The sequence below is a fragment of the Macrobrachium rosenbergii genome, chromosome 30 (assembly GCF_040412425.1).
Source record: "Macrobrachium rosenbergii isolate ZJJX-2024 chromosome 30, ASM4041242v1, whole genome shotgun sequence".
NCBI lineage: Eukaryota > Metazoa > Arthropoda > Malacostraca > Decapoda > Palaemonidae > Macrobrachium > Macrobrachium rosenbergii.
Window position 1 is genome coordinate 32,636,885 of NC_089770.1, and position 13,524 is coordinate 32,650,408.

Sequence of the window (13,524 nt, forward strand, 5' to 3'; positions counted from 1 at the left end):
TGTTATTGGTGCAGTTTCTATAGAAGCTCACCACTGCTTAAATCTGCAGCAAAAATACACAAAAATGAGGAAATGGTATAAACTACTATATTTCCAGTTAAACAACCCACTGATACTACTTATTGAAATATCCAAAATTTCAGAAAAAGGTTCAAACAGTCTTTAATTAAAAAGAAGCCAAAAAATGTCTAAACTGTACAGGATTTGCAAAAACTGAGTTTCAAACCAGAGTTGAAGTTCTGTGAGAGTTTTGCAGACATCACATGCAGGGCTTCTTGTCTTGTCTTACATCTAACCCTGCACACAAATTTGCAACATGGAAATTCAATCTTGTCTTTAGACTTAGTGGTGATGGTGAAATGGCCCAAAGATTTACATTACCAATTAAGAAAATGGTAATTGTTTTGTGATGTATTGTTCTGCAATTGCTGAAACTACATAGTTTAATAAACTACCATGTAACAGGCAAATAGATTTTATTCATTTAGCCACTAAACTATCTTAAATTACCTTCAGTTGGATGAAGAGAACATTTCATCATCATGAAATGGCAAACAGCTTAGAAAATTGCCAGTCATTTTTTTGGTGTTCCGATACTATTTATGCCCATATACAATGACATGAAAAGATGGGCCCCCAACACAGACTGTACTACTAGTTTAATAAACTACCACGAAACAGGCAATATATTCATAATTAGCTATTTAAACTCTTAATTACCTTGAGTTGGTGCATTGAGACCATAAAGCATGTGCATTTAGACTGGGGTGGTTTCGGACCAAGATCTTGGAGCATTATTTAAATAAATGCATTTAAGACCAGGGGTCAAATGCATTCAGTGGTGCATAAAGCAAGACAGTGGTTGCATCTGGACTATAAACCTTATGATGCGTTTTTTCAGAATCACACGATTGCACAGTTGGGATGGGGATGTTTGGTAGCAAACATGATTTCTAAACCATTTTTCAAAAAACTTCAGCATTTATCTGTAAAATAACAGTCCCCATCATTCCTAGCTTGAAAACCAGTTCTGATTGTTGAGAAAACCATCTTCTAACTACTAAATTTGAATGATCAATCCATTTTTTCCCAATGACAGGAAGGTTTAACCTCAACAGCCTTCTGGGATGAAACTAGTGACCAAAACAATTAAACAGTAAACTTTTGATTTTTGACCAAAGTTTCGTCGAGATCACGAATTTCTGGTTAAACCATGCAACGCTTCATATTTCTCAAAAATCTTGACTGAGCTTTTACATCAACTGTGATTTCCAAGAGTAAATAGAGGATGCTCATCATCATTTAAACCTGAATCCTATCTTCATGAGAAGTCACAAATAGGATTACTTCCGCAGCCATTAAAAGATATTCAGGTAGCTCTTTTAATTTTTCTTTTATCAAGTCCAAACACGAAAGAAAAGTACTGATATTTTTAAAATTATCTGAGTCCTTTGATTTGACAATGTCAAAATTCAACTTTTACAGTAGGTCAAAGTACAGATAAAAACAGTCTTGAGGGAACGTCATTTCCAAAGTAAATGGTTGTCCATGAAAAGACACCAACTGAAGTCCACCATTTACAGGTGCTAATAGTAATGCCTTCGGTAGCCACTGTATTCTAATTGAAGAATCTTGTTTAGTGGGTTGAGTAATTACGACATGATGACAAAAATTGTCACAATGATTTATTATGAAAAAAACATATTGATGATAAGAGCTACCAAATCTTAATAGTGAAAACATAAAAATGGACTTGGAAAACAGCAAGGGAATACGCTTTTTTGAACTTGTTTTTAATCATTTAAAGATAATTTTTATTGAGAACAGAATTTGAGTTTTTTTTTGTCTTTATTCAAGAAAATATAAATTTTAATGTAGAAGGTTGCTGGAGTCGATAGGGCAAAATTTTAACACAAATTTCACGGTTGGATTTACCAATTCTATTCTTTACTCATCAGGCATTGAAGAAATCAAGATATTTCTAGAAATGAGAAATGACACGTACATCATATACCAAGTGAAAATGACCTGTGACAAACAATTAAAATCTCCCTAGAGAGAATAGTTAGCAGCTTATCCGTGGATTTAAACGCACTTCATCAAATGTTGACTGTGATGGGCAACGCCACCAAAATGAGATGTCATATTGATAGAAGATCTGATCTTTTCTTGTTATTGCTAAAAAAACATTCCATCAATTATCATGATGGAATGTAACAGACGATTGGAAATGCTGGAGAACGAAAAAGATTTTTAATTATCATTTGTTGTAATGGGAGAAATGATTTTATCTCTGTTGTTTTATGCAAAAGGCAAGTATGCCCCACCAAAAGGTCTCCTAAGCAACAGCCTTGTGACAGGTCAACAGGTGTGATATCATTTTAGAAAGAGAAATTGTTATCTTTAGAGTCCTGAAAATCTCCAGAAGTTTGGCCATGAGCTGCAACCATGTCTCTGTAACAATAAAAACTGAGACATGAACGCTTCAGATGGTGCTTCATTGGGCCGCCCTGTTGACAATTAAAATGAATTTTTCATGATTGTTCATTAAAAAAATGTTGTTTATCAACCCTAAGATCTAAATATTGATTAAAAAACAAATACTAGTGATATAGTTAATCAATCTGTAAACAAGAACATCTTGTATTGCCAAGTCTCTTGCTTTATCAAATCAGATTCTATCTTTAGCATCCATAATTATGCCTTCATTTGAAAACTTACAATTACTGGTAAGATTTTTTAAGAAAATGCTGGTGCAGGCTTATTTCTTCCTGAAAATTTGTGTCCACTATTCTGGAAGGTTTTTTGATCTATTTAAAACATTAAAATATTCATCCTGCACCGATTGGGTGGGCGTTTCTTCACTCCAGATCTCGTTCCAATAATGGCAGATCGCCGTCTCGTCTTTCTTGAGTAAAGATAGGTTTGTCGATGTGTCCATTATTGTTTGACGCCTAATGCTTGGCAGAAGATCTCTGTATTTAACATTCCTGGTCATCATCCAAACTTGATGAACACAATTATTTATTCCGGTAACAATGTGAAAATTTCTGGACTTCTCCAGAATTTATCCGTTGAAGTTATAAAGAAAATTAAATGAGATTTGCTGGAGTTGTTTCACCTGGTTCTGTTATTACCGCTGATTTTGACTGGTCTTAATTTCCCAAAGCATTGCTTGATGCTTGTGCTCCCATGACTAACTGAAGAAGAATGCTGCTAAATCGTTTATCATGATAAAGTCAGCAGTTTGTTCCAATTGGCTGCTGATTAAGAGATCCCTCCGAGCCTCCTGCATTCTAGAATTTAAGATTCGATTGTCCCGAACCTTTGAAGAAGCGCTGCAGTGTTCCACATGATATTTTCATCTCACCCCTCAAGATTAGCGATGTGGCGGTTCAGTGCTGCAGCATCTATGAAATCCATCACTACACAAAGAAAGGCACATGTGTCATTCATTTATGTGAATATGCAGACCTCAGAAAAAATAACTTGTAACTGAGCCAGGGATTGCAACCATTTTTTTCCTGATGAACTTGAAAGCCTTATTTGAACCCCGAAACCTTTGCCATTTCTGGGCATGTCAGTTATTACATTTAGACTTTTGCCCACTTTTTTTCCATTATAAAATTAGAGGAACTTAGTCATCGTGAACCATAAATCAATCAGTTTGATAACAACACTCCATTATCAAGATATCAACATATTTCTTGAACACCTAACTGATCACCCATCGCAAGAGGGTGATTGTGTATGCAAGCTGAGTGCCATAACAAATTGGTCTTTATTATTTTGGCATAGCAGCTTTCTTTTTTCATCAGGAAACACTTTTTCTTTAGTCTTTACGCATTCTTACAAATTTGGGACTTTCTATAATTAACGGAAATGACGTCAAAAGCCACGTGCGCATGCGCAAAGAAAATATTTAATCCTAGATGGACGGGGTCACCCTCAAATTCTTATCGAGGTTCACTCCTGAAAAACTAAGTCCAAAACTTATAAATCAGCTGTGTTTTTGCACTGCAGTTCACCTGGTACATTGGTGTCTCTACCATGATAGGCACTCTACTGTACAGTACAACGATATATATAAATGGTAATACCACAGCTATATAGGAGCACACACACACACACACACACACACACACACACACACACACACACACACACACACACATACATACACTCTATATCACATGTATATAATAGCGGGATGTACACTCACTCAAAAATGTATTGCAACATACTTCAAAACATTTCGGACAACAGCTTACAACAGCGACATCTGGTGCTATTTGGCAACTCCGATGTAAGCGCATAAAACAACTCAGACACTATAGTGATGGGTCCGGAGAAATTACCTGCAGTTTCCTTAAACAGGGCTTTTTCTGATACTGCTTACTGTTGTCATATTTTTTAATAAAGGATGTTGAATAATACAGAGGTCATCGTTAATTCTTATATTTTAATAATTTCATCTCCAACTGCCATCACTTATCGTTGTTTTATCTCCCTTCTCATATGTGTGAACTTTGTAGACATAGGCCTACGACTGTTATAAGTTAAACTATTAGTCTTATTAACATCAACAAATACGACTTTTTGTAAAGATTTGCTTGTACATTATTATTAATCAATTTTTGAATGACTAATCCTATGTATATTGTGAACTAGTGAAACTTAATATAAATATACTGAACTAGACTAACAGATTTCACGTCTGTTTTTGTAATACAGAATATACTACACACACACACACACACACACACACACACACACACACACACACACACACACACACACACACACATATATATATATATATATAATGCCATTGTCATGTGTAATTTCATTTTTCATTGCTATTTAGGCCTATCAATTTGATGCTCTTATGAAGTTAACTAATATATAACGCCTATTTTTTGTATTTCTTATTATCTAAGTTTCTAATGTATTAAAATTAGCAAGAAGTTCAACATTAATTTAGTTAATGCTAAACACCAGCAGTGAAGAAAAAACTACCATGCTCATCAGTGGATAATGTCTCTCCTTTTAAAAAGATGACTTACAGAAATCATCGCCACTGGATTATAACGCAAACCCTAGCCTCTATTCTTTGTGTTTCGCTGATATGAAGTGTTTTCTTAGCAGGAGTAGACGAAAATAATATTTTGTCTCATGTAGCCTGTTACGGATGGTTTGAGCAGCAACTTGAAGGGAAAGTAATGTTCTCTTTATGGCAACACCGCTTGTCAGGGAGTTAGGCAGAGTTCCTTCAGTGATCATCGATGATGATCCTTAACAGTAGTGCAACAATGATCGTCCTCCACTTTATACAATGAATTTATCATATATCCTCGTTCTCTCTGTTGTTGTATTCCTATAAATGGTGGTTTTATTTACGCTAAGCCGGTAAATATCTACAATAGAGACATTAGTCTTATGCTAGGTAATGATTGTGGTGCGCAGTCTGATAATGTACAGTCACTCAAAATGTTTTTATAGCATGTTCCTGAAGTTTTCACGTTCACCTAACAGTAATTTGTCTTTGACATTACAAAGGAAAATGTAATTTTCTTATCTGATTTTTGGTTATTAATCATACGGTTAACAATATAAAAAAGAATGAGTGAAAAATTCATATTACGAAAATGATATTTTCTGAAAACATTTGTGGAAAATTTTACTTCAGATGATTGGGCAAAAGAGAAAAGAAGAAACTATATTTATATATAATCCAGATAAATATTATTGATATATAATATGTGTGTGCATGTGTGTGTGTGTGTGTGTGTGTGTATAAATAAAGTGTGTCAACCAAGTGATTATGGCTATATTACAAAACAAAAAGAAAAAATCTGTTAGTCTAGTTGTTAATTGATATTAACATTCAGGCAGGAAAATATACACTAGGATTAGTCTCGTCACTTGCACCGATAAGATGTGCAAGCAAAGACTTTACAAAACAATCATTTTATAACAGTCGTAGATATTGCTCGTTCAGCTTAGCGCAGAATAAACCACCATTTATGGCAGTTGGAGATGAAAATATTAAAATATAAGAACAGCGATGACCCTCTGAAGTATTATATAACATCCTTTTTATTAAAAAAGGATGACAACAGTAAGCAGTATCAGAAAAGCCCTGTTTAAGGGAAACTGCAGGTAATTTCATCCGATGACCACTATAGTGTTCAGTTGTTTCACGCGCTTTACAACTGAGTTGCCAAATAGCGCCAGATGTCGCTATTATAAGCTGTTGTCCAAAAACTTTTGAAATGTTGCAAAACTTTTGAGTGATTGTACAAAATGCTTATATTCTACTGAATCTTACTGGTTAGCTGATATGACCCGTTCTCCTACCATGATTCACTGTGTTACAGGTAACATTATACTTCATGATTCAAAACGTCTGGCAACACGGGCGTTACCTCTAAAACCAAAGCTTTTATTTTTCGAAGCATTTAAAAATCAATCTTATATCATTGAAAATAGACGTTGTTCTTAAAAGGCTCCTAGATCTAGAGAAGCTGGAAAGTACTGATGCCGGACGATTGAGCATTTTTTTTTTTATTTCTCCTGAATGTCCCAATTCTCACGAGATCTTCAATTTTTAGATCATCGACGATATCTTGTCTGCCCATCATCCATAAGCTTCGTGCCTTAAGTGTCCATGACCTCCGTTGTCGTGACGCCAGTATGACAGGAAAGCAAGCCACTTAATCAAACTTTAGAGGGTAGGTGCGATTAATACTATACTGTTCACTTAGTGTTATAATTACTTTTCTAATGCCCTATACAAGATGTTCTCTCTCTCTCTCTCTCTCTCTCTCTCTCTCTCTCTTTGCTCCTTTTCTGATTTTCTTTCTATATTGCCATTCCATTTTTTTTCTCTCTCCTTTTTGCTGACTTTCTTTCCATATTGCCATTCCGTTTCTCTAGTCTCTCTCTCCTTTGCTGATTTTCTTTACTACATTGCCATTTCTCTCTTCTCTCTCTCTCTCTCTCCTCTTTAAGACTGATTTTCCCTTTTTCCACATTCCGTTCTATGCAAGCGTTATTAATTTTTAGCATATTCCTTATGAAGGAGATTTTAAATCAAAGAATAATAATGAAAAAAAACTAAATCTCCATTCCAGATTTTGCCTTGTGTCTCTATTCTAAATTCCCTTGATGACACTTCATCGATAACGTAGCTTTAAAGGCTCCGTGTGAGAGATTTTAATAACTTCCGTCGGGATAGAGGTGAGCATACCTGTCTTGATTGAGGGCCAGAACTCGCCCCATAAAGACGTAAAAACAACCAGGACAGGTGGGCATGTTTTTTCCCTTCTCGGAAAGAACTCTACTAAAACAAAAATTTTGAGATCGTCAACACGATAAGACAGGGAAATAAGATTTTTTTTTCTCTTTTTAGGATAACATTATACTAAATTCTGAAATGATTATGCGCTTAAAAAAATGTATAATAAACTTGTGACAAAATTCTGACAACATAAAGACGAAAAAGTAGGTGGGGTATGGTTTAGTGGTTTTCTTGCCATAAAACTTTGCAAATTTCACAATCATTCTTAGCATAAAAAGTAGTGTTTTTACCGTAAAAAGACTGACATGAACTGCAGTTATCTTAACCTTTAAGCTTACATGTCCGATCTCTTGGAAAATAAATAAATGAATACGCATATATATATATATATATATATATATATATATATATATATATATATATATATATATATATATATATATATACTGTATATATATATATATATATATATATATATATATATATATATATATATATATATATATATATATATATATATATATATATATATATATATATATATATATATGTATGTATGTGTGTGTGTCTGTATATATATACATATATATATATATTATATATATACAGTTATTACATACATATACTGTGTGTGTGTGTGTGTTTATGGACATCTCTTGATAATCATTTTTCTCATTATGCATGCAACACTCAGAAGCGTATAGGAGTTGTATGTATTATTTAAACAATTATCACAACCTTTAATCATATCAGCAACTGTAATACTTCGATAATTCGTCTTTGTTACACGCTTGTCACTACTAATTGTGTCAACACCGATGAAAACGAGGCGCTACTGAAGCGAGCTTGCGCGATCACGCAAGGGAACAGGAGCCCTTTGAAACCTCAGCTTGTGAAGCAAACTGAGCCACTTGATAAATAATTCATTACTTTTGATTCAATTTAAATGCCAGACCAAGGTTCCAATCCCAAAAGCTGAATACCTTCACAAACATCATTTCTTCCTCCGCAACTCTAAGTTATCATTCTAAATCTCTATCACGCAAACATGATAAATACGAACATTTACAAGGAAAACATTACGTTGCTTTCTATGTTTTTTAAAAGTAACTTTATTTATTTTCACGAGGTGAATAACAAATCCTATTTCTATACTCTATCACTTTTATTTTCCTTGTCAAAGCCTTCTTGTTAGATCAAGTCTGGCTGCAGTTCATTCCGCCATAAGGCTGATCAAGTTAGGCAAGAAGGGAATTTATTCTGGTGATGAAATTCATTTCTGATTTATAACATTCCCATCAATCTGTGGTCCCGTTATAAGTTTCGTCACGGGAATTTTTCACCACATTCACAATTACTATATTGCCTCACAAACTCAAGTCACAAACGCTCTCTCTCATCTCTCTCAATTTTTCTAGATTTTTCCATATATATATATATATATATATATATATATATATATATATATATATATATATATATATATATATATATATAGTATATATATATTATATATATATTTGATTTTAAATCACGATAAAGGTAAAAACAAGTGGGTCTGGAATAGACGGACAAAGTTACAGCCACGAAGGAAAAGTGAAACAATGAGATGCAAAGTACTCTCGTCTGAGACCATGTCTTGTAATAAGGGCGAAAGTATTTAGCATCTCATTGTTTCACTTTTCCTTCCTGATGTAACATATATATATATATATATATATATATATATATATATATATATATATATATATATATACATATATATAGCATTCACACCTGCACCAGATCTAAGCCGAACAGCTGTTTTGCATATCACAGGCTAACTTTACTATTCACACAAAGCATGCGATGCCTTAGAACTAAAAGACCTGTATCACGCTTTAAAAATATCACTGGAGCTAATCCTTCCTTTTTCCGCTCGTTTCGAAATTTGGCTTCCCGATGTCGTTATCTGAAATCGAGATCTCGCTCTGTGTCATCGATCACCGCACGCGAATAAGAACAAGGAATTGGAGCCTCTTTTCCTTTCTTCTTCCTCTCGTTGTTTTGATTGTTCCTTGTTTCCAAGGCTTCTTCTTTTGCCCATTGATAGCTCTTCGTTGGGCGAGTCGGTAGAGCTGCGGACTGGCACTCGCTGGGCCGGAGTTCGATTTCGGCCGGCTGATGAAGAGAGTTAGAGGAATTTATTTCTGGTGATAGAAATTCATTTCTCGCTATAATGTGGTTCGGATTCCACAATAACCTGTAGGTCCCGTTGCTAAGTAACCAATTGGTTCTTAGCCATGTAAAATAAGGCTAATCCTTCGGGCCAGCCCTAGGGAGCTGTTAATAAGCTCAGTGGTCTGGTAAAACTTAGGTATACTTTGCCCATTGATATATTTTTCTTGTCAGAACAGGACAGAAAATGCAACCTGGCCAAGGGCAAGCGCTGGGAAATACGAGGTCATTCAACGCTGAAAGGAAATTGAGAGTTAAAAGGTTTGAAAGGTGTAACGGGGGGACCTCACAGTTGCACTATGAATCAACTGTTAGGAGAATGGAGGAAAGTAATATGGAAGAAGGAGAATATGAACGGACAATAAGTCAAAGAGAATGAAAACAATCGTTACAGACTAGATCTTTCCAAAATGTATAGATCTCTCTGGCGTGGTTGTCTGGGTCTTGACAAAATAAGATTGGCATATTGACCAAATGTATGAATACAACAACGGCAAAGATAAAAATCACGTTTCTCCCATTACAGATATCAAATAAAACCTTTCGTTACCAGAATTCCAAGTCATTCCTGGTCATAGGTTCACGATTGATAATGTTTTTTAAGCAAGAAAAGGCAAACGGAATCAAAGTTTCTTTTCCATATGGCATCTCATTTTGGTGGTGTTGTTAGTACCTCATAAAACGGATCCACGATGCGTTTTTAAATCCACGAGGTAGCAGCTTGAAAATTTTCTAAATGAAGACTTTCGGTGGGCAGGTCATGAGCAGCCTTATTATGTCTGGAGGCATTTCTCCGTTTCTACATATCACCTTGATTTCTTAACATCATAAGGTAAAGAATGTCCTTTATGGTAAGCAAGGAAAATGAAATAAAGCATAATATAGTCCGAATGCACCACTGTCTTAATGCACCACTGCCTGAATGCACCAACCCCTGGTCTTAATGCACCATGTACAAGGTTCCAATGCTCCACATCTTGGTCCGACTGCACCACCCCAGTCTAAATGCACCATGCTTTATGGTCTCAATGCACCAACTGAAGGTAATTAAGATAGTTTAGAGGCTAATTATGAATAGGCCTAGTTGCCTGTTACGTGGTAGTTTATTAAACTAGTAGTACAGTCTGGTTGGGGCTCTGTTGTTCATGTCATTGTATAGGGCACTAAAAGAGGCAACCCCAAAAAAAGTGACTGGCAATTTTCTAAGCTGTTTGCCGATTTCATCTAACCAAAATGGTCTCACTGCACCAACTGAAGGTAATTAAAATAGTTTAGTGGCTAATTATGAATAGGCCTATTTGCCTGTTACATGGTAGTTTATTAAACTAGTAGTACAGTCCATTCCAAACAGACATCACAAAACTTCAACACCATTTTTCTTATTGTTAAGGAAATCTTCAGGCCATTTACACTGCCATGAACACCACTAGGTCTAAAGACAGGATTGAGTTTCCATGTGTAGTGTGTGAAGCAGATGTAAGACCAAGACAAGAAGCCCTGCACTGTGATGTCTGCAATGACTGGCAGCACAGAACTTGCAACTCTGGTTTGTAAACTCAGCCTTTCTTGGGCCTGTACAGTTGAGACATTTTTTTGGCTTGCTTTATCCATTATTTACTGTTTGAATTTTTTTTCTGAAATTTTGGATATTTCAGTGGTACGTCAGTGGGTGGCATAGTGGAAATATAGTAGTCTATGAATTTACTCATTTTACTGTGTATTTTTGCTGCAGATATCACAAGAGAATTCTATAGGAAACTGATCAAGGGAGAAGTGGGGTTACCTAGGTGGGTTTGCCATAGGTGCTCGCTCAACAATGTGCAAGAAATGAGCACTGACAGCCTGACAGAAATTTCAGTCACATGTAACCGGTCAGAGAACTTGATGACACCGCCACGAGGAACATCAACCATAGATGACCCTTCAGAGGAGTCCACTACAACAAACTCATTGCTTTTCTTCAATGTCAACCTACCAGTGGAAGAGATCAGTCATGCTGTGGAGATATCCCTCACCACCGAACCAATTCCCACTGACATTATGGTGGATAGTCCAACATCCTACCATGTAGTAAGAGGAGGTTCAAGAATAGGGTGTGATCTTCTCACAGATAGCCTTGGATTCCAGTATGTTAAAAAGCGGGTAACGTCAGTATCAACTTCATGGATCTGCAGCGTCCGCACAAAGAAGAACAGGTGTTTTGCTAGTGTTAGTCAGCAAGGTACTACCTTCACCAAAGGTCCCAAGGAACACAATCATGGAGGCAACCCAGGGCACAAGTTCGAGTACAAGCAATATCTATGGTTAAGGCAGCAGCCAAGGAAAATATCTATAGATCCTCAGGAAGATTGTTAAAGATGCTCTCCTTACACTTGCAACTGGTGATGTAGAACTGCCAAAAGTATCCAACCTACAGAGAACTGCCAACGAGAGCCCGACAACAGCTGCGACCAAAACATCCAAATGATATGGAGTTCGAGATTGTTACTTCTCATATCCCAAGTGATTTTCTTCAACGAGATATTCACCATAATGGTCAACGTCACTTGATATTTGCTTCTCCTCTCCAGCTTTCCTTCTTGAGCAAGTCCAAGATCTGGTTCACTGATGGAACTTTCAAAGTTGTTAGGGAGCCATTTGTACAGCTTGTCAGCATTCACAGCTACATCAAGTGTGGTGACTGTACAAAGCAAGTCCCACTTTTATTTGTAATTATGTCACAACGAAAGAGTGCCGATTACACAGCTATCCTGGACGCTATTCTTGAACTTCTCCCATCCAACTTTATGGTTGAAGAGATTGTTGCAGATTTTGAACGGGCTCTGTGGAGTGCTCTTCATAAGTTTCTACCGGATGTTCCTGTGTTTGGTTGCTGGTTTCACTGGGCACAGGCTGTGTACAACAGAGTTAAAAAATATGGGCTACGGTCAGCATATGTTCACCAACTTCCTGTGCGTCATTACATACGTGATTTGATGGCACTCCCCAACCTTCCAGCCTCCCATATCAATAATGCTTTCAACCATCTGAAAGACAGATGCCCTCAAGCTCAGACTACTCAGGTACAGAAGCTCCATAAACTCCTCGACTACATAGAAAAGACATGGATAAACAGCCAATCACGTCCACCGTCTACCTGGTCAACATATAAGAGAGTAGTCAGGACGAATAATGAAGCTGAAGGTTGGCGCAATCGTTTAAATCACGACACTCCCACTAAAAGAATGAATCTCTACCTGCTAATTAATACACTTTATGAGGAGACCACTTTCCTCCCTCTTCAAGTAAGGCTTACCAAACAAAAGAAGATTTGTAGGCTCCAGAGTAAAAAGACCCATTCTAAGCAGCAAAAACTTATGCAACTGTGGAAAGCATACGAAAATCATGACATTATTACATCAGAGTACCTGAGAAGATGCAGCGAACTGGCAGATCCTGGCGAATATTAGGCTAAGCAAACACTACATCTGCTATATGTTATTCATAATTTACGATTTTTATTTGTGATTTTTAAAACCACGCAAGTAATAAAGAATAATGAGGACTTCTTGTAAGATGTTTGTATTTATTATCAAGAAGACTAAGAAACTTTATATATGATGTTTGTTTTTATGAACATGAATAAAAAAATTTGTATGATGCATGTATACATTCGGGCTACAGTTGGTGCATTTGGTCTGGTTTGTTTAGACTAGGCAGTTGGTGCATTCGGACTACAATGTTGGTGCATTCAGACTACAATGTTGGTGCATTCAGACTAGACTGGTGGTGCATTCAGACTAGACTGGTGGTGCATTCAGACTAGACTGGTGGTGCATTCAGTCTGGTGCATTCAGGCAAGGGTGCATTCAGTCTAAAGAATAGTCTTTAAAACTTAAGATGGTCGTCACCTCAAGTTATAGATAGATATATATATGACAAAGAAGTTTATTTTAATTCGTAATTGAAAAATGAACAAGAAATATATCACCTATTTTTAAAGACATTAAATACTTTAAGTATCT

At 36.1% G+C, this 13,524-nt stretch overlaps 1 pseudogene; it reads left to right on the forward strand.

The window, feature by feature from the left end:
• Positions 1-10,443: 10,443 nt before the first annotated feature.
• LOC136854803 (uncharacterized) lies at positions 10,444-13,238 on the forward strand (annotated as a pseudogene).
• Positions 13,239-13,524: the final 286 nt, after the last annotated feature.